The sequence below is a fragment of the Lissotriton helveticus genome, chromosome 4_1, assembly GCF_964261635.1.
Source record: "Lissotriton helveticus chromosome 4_1, aLisHel1.1, whole genome shotgun sequence".
In the NCBI taxonomy this organism is placed as follows: domain Eukaryota; kingdom Metazoa; phylum Chordata; class Amphibia; order Caudata; family Salamandridae; genus Lissotriton; species Lissotriton helveticus.
Window position 1 is genome coordinate 1253257281 of NC_136063.1, and position 19883 is coordinate 1253277163.

A 19883-nucleotide genomic window follows, 5' to 3' on the forward strand; every position below is an offset into this window, starting at 1 on the left:
GAATAAACTTTTTCACTCTGTGTTTGAAATTTCAATCATTTCATTTTATTTTCATTTTCATCACTTTTCCATTGATTTGAATTACTTCATTTGTTGAAAACATTGAAAGGTGTTAGCATTTAACTTCTACCCAATGCATTTCGGGTCGAGATTGACCCTTCCTCGGGGGTCTGTGAGGGAAACAAGGAGTTATATGAGCAACAGCACTTTCGACATATTGACACAGTGAAACAATACATTAATTTCAGCATGAATGTCAAGCAATATATCAGTAACCTGTTACAAATGTCCAAAACATAAGCGTTTCCAAATGCATCTGTTTTTATCAAAGGTCTGCCCAAATTTCAAAACTATTATATTAAAACATACTCGATTCCGTGATTAAAACGAGCATTTCCACTTGGCTCGCGCCAAGCTTTCCAAAAACAATGTCAGCATGGTGAAAAATACTCAATTCAGTAAATAACACAACCATTTCAACCCTCCTCACACTAAACTTTCTGAAAACACTTTTAACGTGGATGACCAAGCGTCTCGATCTTTACTCACAGTTAAATGTCTGGATTTTCGCGCTGTTACCGTTCAACCAATCATTGTGCTAGTTGTATCAGCAAGCTTAATGATGTCCATGACAACCTTTATGATTGGTTCTCGTCGCGATCACGTGATCGCTATTCGAATCTGTACATATAACTATGTATAACAGTAAATACTCGCCGGACACCATAGTGAATGTAATCTAACATGCAATATGGCATCGCATCTAGTTGAAAAATGATCATTATATGATTGCATAAACAATAGTTCAAAACAAATACTTTTTCCAAGGCATGAGAAAAATACGAACCAAATTTTTTAAAAAACATAAGAAAATTCAAATTAGCTAGGTATACCTAAAAAATTAACAGTGAAACCAAAATAGTATGTATCAACAGTGAAAAACAGTTCAAAAGTGAAATTATGAAAAATGTGGCAGCCATCTTGGAATGGGATCATACTACTTTCTGTGGTATGTCATCAGCAGGAAAATATTAAAGCTTTCTTACAGTGTTCATAAGAAGCAGGATAGCTCGATCCTGTCATTCAATCCTTGTGGGTGTAAACTTCCCAATTTCTGGATCCAAAAATATTCCGATCTTAATCTCTGTTTGTGAGTGTCTTGATCAGATCTGGGTTTGATCACCTCCAGTATCGTGAAACGTAATTGCGCTATGTTATGTCCTGTCTCAGCCCAATGAGCTGCTACTGTTGATTTCACGTTTTTCAAGCGGATGCTACTCTTATGTTCCGTGATTCTTATTTTAATCTTGCGCTCTGTTTGGCCAATGTATAGTTTCCCGCATGGGCATTTGATGCCATAAATCACTCCTTTGGTATCACAGGTGCTTGAATGTAGTAAAGGGATGTGTTTACCTGTCATAGGATGTGTAAAACTTCTTCCCACAATCACATTATTGCAATGCATGCAATTCTCACATCTTTGCATCCCTTTAAAAGTTATATCAGAAGTCTCAGGTGTTCCTTTTTTCAATAGTTCTTGCATGTTTTTTGACCGTTGATATGCAAAAGTGATCTCTGGAGAAAATAACGAATGTAACTCAGGTTCCTCCGTGATTAAATGCCAGTGTTGTCTCATAATATTCGCAATTCTAATTGTTATGCATATTTAAACATTTACATATAAATCTCCATTTTAAAGATAATGTTTCAGGATATTATAGCAGCAAACGAGTAGCTCCAGGTGAACATGTACAAAATGAATGGAGATTATGTAAAGCAAAGATACTCAGCATGGAAAACATAGAAGTGGAGCAAAACATTGCAATTTATGAAGACAATATAAACTCTTCTGATATTTATGTTGGTGGCAATAATCAAGAGCTTTTTATCAGAAACTGGAGACAACAACTTACAGGCACATGCATCAAAAGAAAAACTGGTCCCAAACAGGCAGATTCTCAGAATCTGCCCCTTTGTGACTGGTATTTTTGCATTTGGGATGCAGTGTCCCAAATGCAAAAATCACAATTTAAGTAATCTCTAAATTGCGATTACTTAAATTGCAATTACATTTAAGGAATCGCAAATTGAGAATCCTTAAATGCAATGCATTAGAGTAAATCAGCTATTTCGCTAATAGGGGGCGCAAATTACCATGAAGTTGAACTTCATGGTAATTTGCAAAAACTTTGGAAAATGCACTTTTGTACATTTTTCAAAGTTTCATGTTGCACACACACGTGCGCAATATATGTGCACAGATGAATTTCAGGGGTGCAACAGGGTGTACTGTTGACACCCATGCACCCTGAAATTGCATGGGCAATTTGCGAGGACCTATTGGTACTCGCAAATTGCGCGTGCAATTTCCCATTCATTCCGATGGGCCTATAGGCCCATAGGAATGAATGGGAAGCCATTCCTTATTTGTAACTCGCAATTTGCGAGTCGCAAATAAGGAATGTGTAGGAATCGCTATTTTTACAGTGATTCCTACATGCATAGGCTTTTGCAAGTCCTTAATTGCGATTCCTTCATTATCGCAAATAAGGACTCGCAAAATCCTACCTTGATGCATGTGCCTGTAAGTGGGACTAAATCAGAGAAAGGGTGGTTACTTATTCATCTATAAGTCCATAGGAATGCACTGGATGAAGGGAGGCACAGCAGTCCCATGTTTTGGTGGAACCGTTGTTTGGCTCAGGCTAAATCCTCATGGACCCTGTAGGGAGATGCTATGTGTTTGAAAAGCAGCATAAATATTTGTGAGCCAATGTGATTTTCTTATAGGATAAGTATGAAAATATATTCCTACTTAAGTACATAGGAATACATTGAGGTAAGCGTGACCTATTTGATGCCCCCTGTTGTGATACATGTTGCTCATCTCAGACAATTCACATACAGGTAGTGCACAGGGATGTGTCTCCTTATTTACTTATTCAACTATATGTCCATGGGAATGCATTGGCTTCAGAGTGGCACAGAGGGTCCAGGTTGAAACATTACTTGGCTCAGGCTAAATCCTCATAGACTTTGTTAGGGGGTGTTTTAAAATCAACATAAATATTTCTGAGCCAATGTTATTTTCCTATAAGAGAACTATAATTACTTATTTAGATAAAACTGCATAGGAATGCTTTGAGGTGAAGACAATCCATTTGGTGCCATTTGTTGTGCCAATTTTTTCTCGGCTCAGACGATTTACATACAAGTAGTATAAAGGGATGCACTATCACAATCAATAAAAATATTGGTGAGCAAAGTTGATCTTCATGAGAGAAACAAGGGTTACTTATTCAACTACAACTCCTTAGGAATGGTTTGGCTTGAAGGTAGCAGAGCGGGCCCAGATGAAAACGTTGCTTGGCTCAGGCTAAATCGTCATGGGCCTTGAAAGAGCCTGTTGTGTGTATAGAAAACAACAAATATTTGTGAGCCAATGGGATTTTCTTATTGGACAAGTATGAATACTTATCCTGATGTAACTCCATAGGAATGCATGGAGGTGAGGATGACCTGTTTGGTGCCACCTATTGTGACAAATTTGGCTTGGCTCGACGCTTTGCATACAAGTTGTGAAGCGGGATCCCTTAATAAGGATGAATATAAATATGGGCCAGTTAGTTGATATTCGCGAGAGAAATGATGGTTACTTATTCAACTATACCTCCATAAAAATGCATTGGCTTGAGGAGACCCAGAGGGCCGCACTGGAAATGTTACTTGTCTCAGGCTAACACCTCATGGACCTTATAGGGGAACATGGTGTGTATGAATACAACATAAATATGTGTGAGCCAATATGATTTTCTGATAGCACAAGTATGATTACTTATTTGGACATAACAGCAGAGGTATGCACTCAGGTGAGGGCCAGTTTTTTGGTGGTACCTGTTGGAAAATTTTTGTCAGCTCAGATGATTTACATACAGGTAATGTAGAGTGTGGGTGGGGTTCCCTTTACTAAGATCAATATAAATATTTGAGAGTCAAGTTAATCTTTGTGAGAAAACGGATGGTTACTTATTTATATATAGCTTCAATGAAATACATTGGCTACTGGAGGGCATAGTGGACCCATGTTTTGGTGGGAATGTTGCTTGTCACAGGCTAAATCCTAAGGGACCTTGTAGGGAGATGTGTTGTGCACCAAAAATACCTGCAAGCCAATGTGGTTATAGGACTTAACTGCATATGAATGCCTTGAGGTATGGACGACCCATTTAGTGCCTACTGTTGTTAAAAATGATGATCGGGTCAGACACTTTACTTACGGGTAGTGTCAGGGGGTGCCTCATTTATTAAGATCAATATAAATTTTAAGTGTGGCAGAGTTGTTCCATATTTTGGTTGAAAAGCTGGTTGGGTCATGGTAAAGCCTAGAAGGAGTAATAGCGTTATGTGTTGTGGCAGAAAAACAACATACTCGTAGTATGACACTGCAATGTTTGATAAAATAGAGTTGGTTGAATTATTTAGGGTTCAGTAAATGGATTGTATTTTATATATAATGATGCTTTCAAATAATATGCTGGCTGAATAAGATGCTAAAGTCAGCCTGTGACTAAGAAGCTACATTTAGCATCATCCTACATTTTGGAAGAGATAAGAAGGAGAGTTAGAAAACACATTAAGTGAAGTAATTTTGTGATTAGCTAATATTGAGGTGGATGATTTTGTTTAAATGGGAGAAAGCTAAAATAAAGAACATTTTGCCCTAAGCAAGTGGGAGTCACCCACAAGGAAAAATCTGGTGTGTTCTCATGTATAGCAATGGCTTTTTAAAGGCCTCGGATGTTGTACTCTAGGTCTCTTTTAAGTTTGGCATATGGGAATAAATGTGATGGATATCCCGCCCACCATGCTACAAGTGCTATAGGCTATAATACACTTGGAATATGGCGGATAAGACATCCTTGCGGAATGGGACGTATCTCCGACCCAGACCAAACGCACAGCGAAAAGTGCTTTCTTGGCACTACTTGATTACTTTTTAAAGCACTTTAACTCGTTTTATTCATCCTTGTTCTCATCTGTGTGTTTTAACTCGCTTGAATTATCGTCCCCACTTGACTTCATATGCCTTTTTCCAGGTTTCTAATGTTCTGTCTGTGCCACTCCGGGCCTCTTGAAAGAACATGACTGATGCAAAGTTTTGTTAAAAGCAGTGTTTAATTAACTAGAACCCAATGCATTTCGGGCATACATTGCCCTTCTTCGGGGGTCACTGTGAAGGAACAATGAAAAAAATAAAAACATCCCATCAATATACATTATACTGCAACTTCAAGTTTTATCACTCAATCTAGAATTAGCTTTAACTCACAATGACGTTTCTTTGTAAAGCGTTTTTATCTTTACCTGAACAGCACACTCCATGAATATGCTATCTCCCTCTCCCCGTTCTCAATAAAGGCTTATCACTCAAATAGTAGCTCCCCCTCCCTCTCCTAGTTAAACAGCCAGCGATCGGTCATAGCGGTAAAACTACGTGTTCCACTTTCATTTATCACTGTATTCCTTGGCTCTCCCAGTGCTTCACATATTAACTAACGTTTTGCTTTGGACGATATTTGTTTAACACTTTGTTCACACTCATAAACATACAGGTACCTACCAAACAACGTTAAAAAAACACCCGTTCTCCTCTTCATTCTCAAACAACATTATTCCTTCCACAATCCCTTGCGTTTTTAAACTCCTCCCAGTCAACCAACTGTTTTAAATCTCCCTCATTAAGGTAAACTAAGAAATTGGATGTGCGTCAGCTAAATACTACAAATCCCATGATGCAGTGTAATCCACATGAACTTAGTATAACAGTCACAATGTACAACTATAATGCTGATGGTTTCAATGTATCCACTATGCCAAGCTTCAAAGTTCATTTCCTCCGAGATTTCACACTGACTCAAAAACGAACCCGATGTTCCAAATATCATGTGGGGAGCTGGATTTCCATCTTGATTATAGTCCTTTAGTTCAGCGGGTGCAATCCCACGGCTGGGCAATCACTTATATGAACAATACAGGGGGGTGTGGAATGCACACCTATTCACACTGTCTCAATTTTAGTTTGTCTAAACGTACTCCGGTATGCGTACAGCTTAGTCACAGAGTCATGCCCAAAAGACACTGAAAGATTAACAACATTGCGGAATGGGACGTATCTCCGACCCAGACCAAACGCACAGCGAAATGCGCCTCCTTGGCACTACTTGATTCCTTTTTAAACCACTTTAACTCGTTTTATTTATCCTTGTTCTCATCTGTTTGTTTTATCTCACTTGAATTATCGTCCCCACTTAACTTCATAGGCCTTTTTCCAGGTTTCTAATGTTCTGTCTGTGCCACTCCGTGCCTCTTGAAAGAACATGACTGATGCAAAGTTTCGTAAAAAGCAGTGTTGAATTAACTAGAACCCAATGCATTTCGGGCATACATTGCCCTTCTTCGGGGGTCACTGTGAAGGAACAATGAAAAAAATAAAAACATCCCATCAAAATACATTATACTGCAACTTCAAGTTTTATCACTCAATCTAGAATTAGCTTTAACTCACAATGACGTTTCTTTGTAAAGCGTTTTTATCTTTACCTGAACAGCACACTCCAAGAATATGCTATCTCCCCCTCACCGTTCTCAATAAAGGCTTATCACTCAAATAGTAGCTCCCCCTCCCTCTCCTAGTTAAACAGCCAGCGATCGGTCATAGCGGTAAAACTACGTGTTCCACTTTAATTTATCACTGTATTCCTTGGCTCTCCCTGTGCTTCACATATTAACTAACATTTTGCTTTGCACAATATTTGTTTAACACTTTGTTCACACTCATAAATATACACGTACCTGCCAAACAACGTTTAAAAACCGCCCGTTCTCCTCTTCATTCTCAAATAACATTATTCCTCCCACAATCCCTTCCGTTTTTAAACTCCTCCCAGTCAACCAACTGTTTTAAATCTCCCTCAAGGTAAACTACAAAATTGGATGTGCGTCAGCTAAATACTACAAATCCCATGAAGCAGTGTAATCCACATGAACTTAGTATAACAGTCACAATGTACAACTATAATGCTGATGGTTTCAATGTATCCACTATGCCAAGCTTCAAAGTTCATTTCCTCCGAGATTTCACACTGACTCAAAAACGAACCAGATGTTCCAAATATCATGTGGGGAGCTGGATTTCCATCTTGATTATAGTCCTTTAGTTCAGCGGGTGCAATCCCACGGCTGGGCAATGACTTATATGAACAATACAGGGGGTTGTGGAATGCACACCTATTCACACTGTCTCAATTTTAGTTTGTCTAAACGTACACCGGTATGCGTACAGCTTAGTCACAGTGTCATGCCCAAAAGACACTGAAAGATTAACAACATTGCGGAATGGGACGTATCTCCGACCCAGACCAAACGCACAGCGAAATGAGCCTCCTTGGCACTACTTGATTCCTTTTTAAACCACTTTAACTCGTTTTATTCATCCTTGTTCCCATCTGTTTGTTTTAACTCACTTGAATTATCGTCCCCACTTAACTTAATATGCCTTTTTCCGGGTTTCTAATGTTCTGTCTGTGCCACTCCGGGCCTCTTGAAAGAACATGACTGATGCAAAGTTTCGTAAAAAGCAGTGTTGAATTAACTAGAACCCAATGCATTTCGGGCATACATTGCCCTTCTTCGGGGGTCACTGTGAAGGAACAATGAAAACAATAAAAACATCCCATCAAAATACATTATACTGAAACTTCAAGTTTTATCACTCAATCTAGAATTAGCTTTAACTCACAATGACGTTTCTTTGTAAAGCGTTTTTATCTTTACCTAAAGAGCACACTCCATGAATATGCTATCTACCTCTCCCCGTTCTCAATAAAGGCTTAATAAAGGATAAGACATCCACCACGTTTGTGACGGAGTATACTGTCCACCAACCCCTAAATAAGGCAGTTTGTGTCTTTGTGACATGAAGCTAGATGGCCACCCTGAGATAGCACAGTGCGAAATTGAGAGTGATGGTCAGAATGTTTAGGTAGCAATGATCGGAATGTAGACAGTAGTGATGTGGGAGAGTTGCACTTGATGGGGAGTGCATACATCAGCTATTATGTGGGTATGTGAGTGATGAAGAGTGAGGGTATGATTGTGGGAAAGAAAATACCATATTTCTACTAAAAGAGACAAAGGAGAACCAGGGCTTATAATGGGCCACTAATGTCAGGTACTGAGTACCTGCACTTCTTTATGAGCAGAGTGTACCTGTACTTCTGAGCAGAGGTATAACACGTATAAATGTAAAGTACTGCCACTGCTCAGAACCAAGTAGGCAGGGTTTTAAGTGAGATGAAAAAATGAGGGCGGGGGGGTCTCTAAAAGGGGTGTTGCCTATGTAATTAAGGGTCTGGTTTAAACATGTAAACTACATTTCTGTGATTTCCATTGTGTGCCATCCGACCGGATCTTGGTGCCTCTCTGAGCTTGCTGTTAATAAATATTGAAAGGATGTCCAGAAGTGGGGTAGACTAGAGGTAAGTTTATTGCTCTCGGTCCTACACTCAACTGCCGATCCTCCAGAACCTCCCTCCAAACACAGTTCCAGGTTCCTCACGGGGAACCAACAACCCCAACATTCCATCCCTACACAACCTACTTCCTAATAAACAAAATTGAACAAAAAAATGCAATATTAAATGAGCACAATATATAAATTGGCATAAGTTGGCGAGGACCAAAAAACAGGCGTACAGGGAAACCTAAGAACTAGCACAGTGCTACAAGACAATGAGTCAATACATTTTGTAATCACTGAACTTTGCAGGACATAACTTCACTCTGTCTGATACCCTCCTCCTTGACCTGAGTGACATCAATGCGTACTCGCATTTTCCTCCCGTCACACTCAGCTTTAGATTTGGGTACTTTTGAAATAAAACACGTGTTCCATATTTTCCCATTTTCAAGTAACGCCACATGATCCTTCAACTCAAAAAGCCTGACAGGTGCAGAAAAGTACAACCAATCCTTGCAAACAAAACCAGGTCTAATTCTCACCCAGTCTCCAACCTGGACTGTAAACGACCTATGACATTCGTTAGTGGAACTGTACTTCTCCTGTACAGCAGACCTCACATCCGCCACGCTTGCCATTCTTACCACATCAATGGTTTTCCTATCCATCCACTCTTTATTCATCTTTGACCCCGCAATTCTGCCCCTCAACAAGGTAAAAGGAGACATTCCTGTGGGTATGTAAGGGGTAGTTCTAATTGCCCACAACATTTCATCCATTGCCTTGTTCCAAAGCAATCCACTGATAAGTGCAAGCTGTAATTGTTCTTTGATGACACAATTTACTCTCTCCACAAGACCATTGCTACGAGGATGGTAGAGAGAAGTTAAGACGTGCTTTATACCTGATTTATCAAGAATGTTTTCATCTACCTGGATATCAACTGGAACCCATTATCTGTCACTAACTCCTCGGGGAAGCCCTCTCTAAAAAATAACTCCTTTAAAAATGTAATAACAGTGTCAAAGTTTATATTGTCCACAAGCTTCACCTCCAGCCACTTTGACATATAGTCTATCATGACCAACCCATATTTAAGTGTTCTGCTCATAAATCCAAAAGGCCCAGCGACGTCAAATGCTACTTTACTCCAAGGTGTTTTTTTTTACCACAATAGGATTGACGGGAGACGAAGAAGTCACCTGTGACTTGTCACTGAGGACACACATGCAACAATCTCTGACATAATGTTCGATAGCCTTGTCAACCCCATTCTTCTTTTCATGGCTCAATTTCCAAGATGCCCTTCACGTACCAGATCCAGTACTCTTTTACATAGGCATTCTGGACCAACCAACTGCCCACTCCTGCGCAGAATGCTCCCCACAATAAATAATTCCTACCCTCCTGTAAGGGATCAAGGCCTCTGGGGTATTCCTGTTAATAGGCTAACCATCTACCACAAATCTTGTCACTTCTTGGAACGTTTTGCCACTTTTTTAACCCCTTGCATGCTGATGACGGCCCCCAGCCATCATGCACTACAGTGCTCGTGTGCTGATGATGGCTGGGGGCCGTCATGACCGCACCCGCGATCGGAATGTGCCACACAGGCGCAGAATCGCGGCAGCATGCAAGGGGTTAAAAATATTTTTTTATTGACATTTTCATATTACAAAAACAGATTGAGTTACAATACATGTAATTTGACTTCATTTCATGCATTTTGCACCATTGGATATTGCTATCCTTGCATTGAGCAGACATGTATCCTGTATTTTATACAATCCTTTAGATAAACAATTTCCACGTATAACTGGGATTCAGAACTGGGATAGTGTTCATGGGACCTAGGGTATATGTGTCGGACGGGGAATCAGGGTTGGTACAAATCTCGCTTGTTGGGTGTCTGAGTGCTACTGGGGGTTCCAGCCATTATGGCCTATCTCTGTGTCCCTTGAGGTTTGCGGTGGTATTGTCGAGCAGCATTACGTATTCGATATGGCAGGAGAACTGGTGTGTGTGCTTCCGGTCGCGGCTTGTGGTTGCGGGTCCACTGGGGCATGTGGTGAACTGTCCGGGTCGTCATGTGTTGGTGGCTGTTTGAATTGGTGCAACAATAGGATCTACTCCATGGAAATGGAGTGCTTGCGTATCCCTTTCACCTCCTTCTCCCTTGAGTGTTTCCTCCTCTGCTGCCGTCCATTTGTGTACTGCTCCCACCCATGCCGCAATCGGGGGCCCGTGGGGGATTGCCAGTACATAGCTATACCTCTTTTAGCCAGCATTGCCAGCGAGACAAAGCGGATAGACACTTTCTGCTGCTTCTGCCTCCGAAAGATTCCGAATGCACAGGCTTCCCAGGTGTTCATATGCGAAAGACCCATGAGATCCCTAAGTGTCTTGTGAACATTGCTCCAATAGAGCTGTAGTGTAGGGAAACTCCAGAACTTATGGTGGAAATCTGCTTCCTGTGATCGGCATCTGGAGCAGAGGAACTGGGTGTCTAAGTAAAATCGTTGGAGTCACGCAGGCGTTTGATACGCTCTATGTAGAATTGCATATTTTTAAAGCGTGCATTTCTGGACACCTTCTTGGGGTAGTCGAGGGCCATCTTCCATTCTTTCTCGTGTATTTGGTGCCCTAGTTCCTCCTCCCAAGTGGGTTTGTTTATGAGCTCCCGAATGGCCTTATAGAGCCATGTGGTCAAGTGTCGTCCCACCCCATGTGTATGGTCGTGTGGATGACCGGATGAGTTGCTGGCCCTCCCGTCGATAGGTCGTGGTGTGATCGATAGCTTTCTATGAGTTGCCGGTGGAGTAGAAACTGGCCAGGGGGGAGGTCATAGTCTTGCATAAGCTGGGGATATGGTCTAAGCTGTCCGTCCTCAAAGAGACTCTATTTTGGTTAGGCCGCGGTCTGTCCGTATGCGGAGCATGCTAGCTGTGTAGTATTTCTCTTGTTTGGGTCAGCTGACCAGCGGCAGCAGAGGGGAGTACAGAGGTGTCCCTGCCGATACACGGTGTATCTGTGCATTCCCTAGCAGTGTGATAATCATATGTGAGGTGTGATGTCGCCCGTTCGTGTGGTCACAATGTTACGTGGAGGTCCATGAGGGGAAGGGACTATACTGAACGGGGGCGGTGAACAGTTAACTGGGGTTGGGGAAGTCCCAATACCAAGGACCTATTGCTGGGGTCGATACGTCCAAACCAACTCTCATAGAAGAGGAGAGTGAATCAATATGATGTTGGGGTGGCAGTACATGTCTGCGAGGTGGTCGCAGACCGGGCATTTGCAGGATCAGTGGTCATCGTCTGGACTGTGCGTGATCAGGCATGTGTTGCGTGCACAGAAAGGGTAAGTCTTGGTTGCACAGGTTGTTAAGGGACTGCCAGCCGGGCTGCCTTATTCCAAGAGGTTATTAGTTTGTCCATCAAACATGGTATCAGCTGTCTGGGGGTAATCTGGGGGGGGTGTGATTGAGTCCACCCTAAAAAAGCGTTGTCGCTATCATCCTCTGCTTCCGAAGAGAAGAGGTGCGGAGCTTGATCTGAGTCTTCTGCAAGTGGGGAGGCCTGTAGTTTCATCACTGCTCGTAGAACCTCTCGTTGCTCCTTCATAATTTTCTCCAGGTCCGGGGATTCCAGTGTATGGGTTCCTGCCGCCATGTCTTAACCGTTGCGTTGCTGTTTCGAGTTGCGTCTCCTGGAGCCTTAAAACTTGGGACTCGCGTGGTCTCAGCCCTGCACTGTTGTGTGCAGTGTTGATCCGCAAATTGTGTGCCTCTTTGGCGTTTGCAAAGAAGATGGCAGAGCCGTCATGAATAACTTTGAGTCAGGCTGGAAACAGCAGGGAATATTGTATATTGTCCACCCGCAGTGGTCGTTTCACTTCTAGGAACGATGATCTTTGTTGCTGCACCGCCGGTGCATAGTCAGGGAAGATCATTATCTGTTTATTTTCTACATGCAGGGGGCCCGATAGTCTGGCAGCTCAAAAAACCGCGTTGCGGTCTCGAAAGTGCAAAAATGTTACCAACATCGGTCGGAGGGGGGGGGGGGGCTATTGGCGGAGGTTTGCGGGCTGGGACCCTGCGAGCGTGTTCAATGGAGAAGAATACCATGCGGCCAGCAGTTGGAGTGAAAGATTTCACCAATGCTTCCATGTACTCCACCAGATTCGCACCTTCGATTCTTTCTGGGAGTCCCATCATGCGGATGTTACAGCGCCTCGAGCGCCCTTCCAAATCATCCACTAGCTCCTCCATGGTGTTCAGGCGGCCCAAGACTGTTTGAAGTGTTGTCTGATGTGCATTGACGGAGGGTTGCAGGTCGGCCAATAATATTCTCTCCATCTTTCACTTTGTCGGCCAATTTTCAATGGGCGTCCCGGATGATCCTGATGTCTGTCGTCAGGGTGCAGTGTCGCTACTCCATAGACACCCTAGAGCAGGGGTCTCCAAACCGGTCCTGGAGGGCCGGATCCATGCCAGATTTTTTAAATAACTACATGTCTCTCAATGGGGATATCCAAAAAATCTGGTATGGATCCGACCCTCCAGGACTGGTTTGGAGACCCCTGCCCTAGAGAGCTCAATGGCTGCCAATATTTGGTCAAATTTGTCCGAAATAAATGATTGATCAGACTGAGTCGCGGTTGTCTTGGGCCATGTCCGGGTATTCGGCAGGTTCTCCGCTGCAGTCTCCGGTACTGTCGCGTTCTGCAAGGCCCTCTGCTTCTCCATCGCGCTATCTGGGAGGGCCCCTCGCGTGATGGGCTTTGCAGGTGTTTGCGGAGTGCGCGGAAGAGCCTCCGTTTATTAGGTGTCCCGGTGCTGTTCTTGGCTGTTTTGCTGGTTGCAAGGAGTGCGCTGGGTGAGGAGACGAGGATGCACCGGCACAGCAGGGGGGGCGCTCCACTCCGGTCGCCCCAACGCTGGCCCGCTTCCTCGGGGTTCTGGCTCTGTACTAGAAGAGATCGTGTGCTGCCAGGGGGGGTGCAGTTCGCTGTGAACATAGCCCGGGGAGGGATTCCAGGCAGATACTGTGGCTGTTCTGGTTGCCGGGTCGAGCGTCTTCCCGGGGATAGTCTTCAGGCCGAGCGCCGATGCGGGTGTAGTGTGGATCTCTGAGCCTCCATATTAGGGTCAGGCATTGTCTGTCCTGGGCGCGCTCAGTTAGCAGGCGTAGCGGTGGGGGGGTCGCGCATTCAGCACCAAGCGACTTGGGGGGGTCCGCCACTCACCTCTTCTTCGCTGCCACGGCGCATCCACAATGGGCTCGGAGTCTTAGCCCCATTCACGACAGCCGCTGTGATCATCGTGCGCCATTTTGGGGTCAGGGGGCCCCGGCGGAGAGCAAGTTCTCTGGATTGCGATAGGGTTGGGTGGAAACCGTCTCACCATGTCTGGACCACTGATGTCAGGGCTATCACTCCCGGCACCACCCGACTGCACACTGAGCACGGACCGTCTTCCGGATTAAGGCCGTAATGGCAGGCCGCCTCCGGTCGTCGTCTCGGTTTCCGACCCCTTTCCTGCTCTTGAAATGATTGCTGACGGAAACCGAGGCGGAGTCGTCCCCTCACCGCTTCCGTGTCCTCAACCGCCTGTCCCGCGGCCCACACCCCTGGTGTGCACCCCTCGGCACAAGCCCGGCCTTACAGGAGTTGAAGTTAGGTGCTGGCGGGCGCCATCTTGCCGCTGAAAGTCGGAGGACGTTAAAATTACGGTTTGCACTGTAGATCCGCTCGATTTCTGAGTTAGCTGTTCACCGCTTGCTGCTGCTCATGATCCGACACCAGGGTGTTGGTTTGGCAGCCAGATTCGACGAAGTGAAGCGGGCGATATGCTAGCCCGATCGTGGAGCCCCAGCAGAACACGTCTGCCATCGCAGCCTGCTTGGCCACGCCCCCGGAACGTTTTGTCACTTAGTATTGTTTCCAACCATTTCTGCACAGACAAAATCTCCTTCATGGTATCACTAACCGAACTAACCACACACCATATCAAGATAATCCGCTTATTCCTTATCCTCTACAATCCCGTCCAATGGAAATCTGGAAAGACAAACAGCAACGTAATTCTTTGCACCTAGGACATATTCCAACTTGTACAGATATTCTTGAAACCTATATTGCCACTTGACGATGTGTGGGGTTACTCCAACGCCACCCTTTGTGGTGAACAAGTCCAACAAGGGTTTGTGATCAGTTCTTAGAAAAATGTTTTCCCCCCACCAAATGGCCACTGATTTCTTCTCTGTCATGGAGTAAGACAATTCTGCTCCCCGCAATGTCCTAGATGTGAATGCAATGGTCTCTTCCTTCCCATCGCCCCTTTTCTGCATAAGCACTGCACAAACCCCCACATTACTAGCATCAGTGGTAATGATGCATAAATCATTGATGTCAAACATTTTGAGGGGACAAGCACCCACAATCTCCTTTTTTATTAATTCAAAATCCTTACCACAATCGTCGACCCACACATATGTCACCTTTCTCTTCAGGAGACTGCACAAACCAGCAGCAGTCTTATCGGAATTTATTTTTACAAATTTGGAGTAGTACTCTACCAGCCTGAGAAATGAACGATGCTGGCCCTTGTTCTTGGGTTTAGGTGCACATTGAATGGCATCAAGAATTTTTACTTTTGGTTCAATTCCCTTCCCAGGTACATGATGACTCAAATAATCAACACCTTCTTATGGAAATTTAAATTTCTCTATCTTTAGAGTCAACCCACTGGCTTTGATAATGTCAAGCACCACCCCCACCCTACTGTCATAGTCTGCCTCCGATGTCATCCTGGAAAAACGTGACACCTTTGATGTTGTTGAAGAGATTGTTAATCAACCATTGGAATACGGCAGATGCAGATGCCAAACCAAATGGCATTCGAATATACCAATATGCCCCCTCAGGAGTGACAAATGATGATAGGTGTTTTTAATCCCTACTCAACTCAATATTGTGATAGACTGAAGATATATCAAGAGAAGTAAATGGTTTTGCACTACCCAAGGTTGACAACATTTAGTTTACATTGGGGAAAGGTTGGCGATCTACCCAGATATTAGAATTGAGATCCCTAAGATCCACATGAAGTCTCATAGGTATACCTCGTACATCCGGGATACCGGTGATATTATCAATAAGATTGAGGGCTTAGCATTCAATTCGGCCACCGACGTCCTTGTAACGCTCGACATTGAGGCGTTATACACTAACATTCCTCAATGTCGGGCGGCATCAGCCTTATTACAGAGATACCCAGGAGATCGACCAGATGACTTCATCTTACAATGCCTGGAGGTTGTTCTCATGAACAACTTCTTTGAATATAATGGCAACCTTTACAAACAAATTAAAGGGACATCAATGGATGCTTCTTGCGCCCCAAGTGTGGCCAACACCTTTATGGGAGAGTGGGAACTACAAAACATCCATAATGAATTAGCACCTTTTTTTGAAAATGTCTCTTTTTGGAAGCGGTTTATAGATGATAATTTTTTTTATTTGGAGTGGCCCTGTTGATTTGCTTCAGTCATTTGTCCTTTGGCTCAATGCCAGTGATACCAATCTTAGGTTTACAGTCAATTTTAACAACCATAGAGTTGACTTCCTAGATATTAGCATTGAGGGTACTAATGGCCACTTGGAAGTGAGCCTTTTTAGGAAAACTACAGCTAAAAACACTATTCTAAAGTTTGACAGTTATCACCCTAACTGTCAAAGGGAATCCATCCCCTTTGGGGAATTTCTACGAATCCGTCGCAATTGCACGGACATGGCAGCTTTCCATAAACATGGTGATGCCCTCAAAGACAGGCTTCTTAAGAGGGGTTACCCACATCGACTCATTCGGCACGCATATAAGAGAGCGAAATACTATGACAGATCTGCTTTGCTACAAGGATCCAAGCGCCCAAACCAGAATCGGATCACATGTGTGATTAATCACTCCACTTTGAATTACAAAATTAAGAACATCATTAATAAAAACTGGAGTATTCTGAATTTGGATGAAGGTGCACCCCCTATTCCTTTACCTTTACTAGCATATAGAAGGAATAAGAATCTCAAGGATATGTTAGTGCATACTCGACAGACAAAAGGATCCACCTCTGACGGTCTGCGTTCTATCACAGGCTTACCGGTGGTTTTGGGCAATCACAGATGTGGCTCTTGCCACGCCTGTGATTCAGCAATTGTATCTGATGTTATCGAATACAATGATTAAAAAATCAAACTGCGCCATTTAACAAACTGTTGTAGCAGTAATATCGTATACATCCTATTCTGTAGCTGCGGATTAGCATATGTAGGGGAAACGGGCCGTGAATTCCGTCTTCGCTACAGGGAACACAAGTCCGCCGTCAAAACAAAAAAACTGATGGCACCCCTGGTTCAACATTGCTTAGACATGAATCATAACGAGAGAGAAATCAAATGGTCGATCTTAGAAAAAGTACAGATAAGATTAGGTCAACCCATAGAGATTACACGTAGGAAACGGGAAACATTTTGGATTTATCACCTTGACTGTGTGAAACATGGCCTTAATGAGGAAATATCGTGGTATGTTACAAAATAGATACCAGTTCAATTTTGATGGTTTCTGTTTGCGACTTCAACTTCTTGCTTCCTCGCAATATTTCTGGTTTAGCTGTATCTATTTACTGGATTAATTATTATCCAAGACATCTTTCATTTTGAAACTACACGTCTTATGTCTTCTTTTTTTCTATGAGATTAACCAGCTTTGTAATGCCCATGTTATATGTCCTATTTATGTCATCATGATATTGTCCATCTAATAATTGAGGACCCCCCCCCCTCTTTGAGTGGACCCTGTATGGCACCGTGTTAAAATTTCATCTTAATTAATGATATCGTGCCACTTCCCAGATTGTGTAAATTCCTCATTAATAGACCACATATGGCATATCTTTTTCTTACCCTGGGTCTCTTTGTAAACATATTTTTGTTACATTCCCCTTTTTTTATTTCAATGTCGATGTTTCTCTCAATGTAATATTGTACATAGTGTTTCTTTTATTAATATTCTTTGCGTCGAGAAAAGAGACTTCACTTGAGTCCGTTATTAATTTCTGAGCCCGCTCACGTTGATAATTATTTCCGGCATTTAGAGTACACTGTGTAGTAACTGGAAGGCCAACGGTAGTCCGTTATTTATCTTTAGTCCCTCTATCAGTTTTAGACCATTTCCGGTATTGTGATAATATCGCGAGAATACGCGACCTCTCTCGGGCTTTAAAATGCCAGGATCAGTCCCGCTTACTGTTTGCGCCGTGAGGGAGTTGGTGTCCGCAGGAGAGTCTTTGGATCACATTTGGATACCATTTGAGTAAGTGTTGCTGACGCGCCGTACGTGTATCGATATTTAAGGACCTACGCCCTTGCTGATGGTATACACGCTGTTATACAACTAGGAGGGTTTTTTCACTTATTAAAACTCCGTCTCCCGCACATGACTGATTTACACACCCTTGCTGCTAGGACACACGTGGTTAGAATAACTAGGAATGTTCCTGTTTATGCCAACCCCTCTTCCCCCTTATGGGACGTACGTATTCCGTAGCGCCCTTGCTACTAGGACACACGTGGTTAAAACAACTAGGAATGCTCCTGTTTATGCCAAATTTTCTCTCCCCTTATGGGACCTACGTATTCCGTAGCGCTCTCTCCTTTTTTTTAAAAGAAGATTTTCTTATATCCCAGGTTATCTATGGATGAAGGTTAATACCGTATCGTTTGAATTCCGCTGAACTATTTTTTCGACTAAGTGAATGAAGTAATAGAAGCCACATATATCTTGTTAAAGGTGAGTTACTGACACATGGAGTAGTGTACTATACATGATAATAATTGCTACTCACAAGCTGTAGATCTCTAAACAATGATGCGTTTTGTTGCAGCTCAATTATTTCTGGCACATCTTCTCGCCGCAAAATAGACTTGCCCCTCATTATCTGTACACACGGCATCAAAGACTCTTCTTTACGTCAACCTGCATTGTGGTAAGATTAGATTCCAGCAGGGCTTCAGCATCTATTATGCAATATATCTATTCGGTCAGAAAGGTAGTTACAGTGTGGTTTTTTCTACTTTATTTCTTAGGGTACTGTTCTTAAAAACTGAAATATCCCTAAATTACAGAGTTATTTGATACTTCTGTTTTTCTTCAATACTATGGATCAAAATTTGGGAATAAGAACCTGTTTTTAATCGTAAGTAGATTCATACCTGTCGCAAATGTGCTACTTTATGGGCTTCATTAGAACTTAATGATAGTGCACATTCACCCTGGCTGAATGAACTACATCCAGGATCAGATAAAGTCTTAGTCAACAGTAATGTCATCTCTTGGACAAGCGGTGCAATTGACATTGTCTGAGGTTCACCTATAGTTCCAGCCACTATATTTGCCTTTTTTAGGGACTTGCTGTGCAATTGCTACTCTCACAGTATTTTAACAAATGTTTTTAGATGAATATCTTGTATATCTCCTGAAGGTTCAACCAAGACTGGGTCAATTGTTTAGCTTTTGTGATATATTGAGCAATGTTTCTTTAAATATGTTGCTTATTTGGTGTTTTGTGTTACACATTTAAGAGTGTTTATGGTGACAGTATTTTCTATGTACATTCTAGGTCCCCTGGATTTTTGGATTAGATTGTTTGGAAGAGGTCCTGAAGAAGGTGGCCTTGAGCCGCCGGAACGTGCGTCGACCTGTGCAGGGTCTCATACTGTGTCTTGAGACCTATTAATTGGCGTGACGATCTTGCCAATTAAAATTCAGTTTTCTCTTCTTTCTGTTGTGGTTTTGAATGTAGTATGGGTATGATTGTGGTAGTATATTTTCTTGATTGAGTGCATGTTACCAGGGACGTTTTCATTTTAGGCATATTGTTAATTATTGTGTATTATGACATTATATTTTTTTTTCCATATTGCATGAATTATGTACATATTTATAAATTGTATTTGTGATGAAATGTTTAGAATGAAATAAAATATAATGAAGAACATAGAAAGACTGAGAAACGAAATAAATAAAGAAACAGTCAGATCATTGAAGAAAATAAAAATTACAAAAAAAGATTGTTATGTATCTGTCACCTTTTTTTCTAAATTAAATATGTGATGTTTACCAGTATTTAAAGATTTATGACCCATGTCGGAACAATTCTTCTTAGTAATGCTGCCTCCGATGTCATCCTGGACAAACGTGACACCTTTGATGTTGTTGAAGAGATTGTTAATCAACCATTGGAATACGGCAGATGCAGATGCCAAACCAAATGGCATTCGAATATACCAATATGCCCCCTCAGGA

The 19883-nt window shown here is 42.6% G+C and overlaps 1 long non-coding RNA gene across 1 annotated transcript in view; it reads left to right on the top strand.

The window, feature by feature from the left end:
* Positions 1-19648, top strand: part of LOC144829060 (uncharacterized) — an 88664-nt gene extending 69016 nt beyond the window's left edge. Inside the window, exon 3 of the long non-coding RNA XR_013610587.1 lies at positions 19198-19648. This is a non-coding gene — a long non-coding RNA (uncharacterized LOC144829060). The remainder of the gene's footprint in view (positions 1-19197) is intronic.
* Positions 19649-19883: the final 235 nt, after the last annotated feature.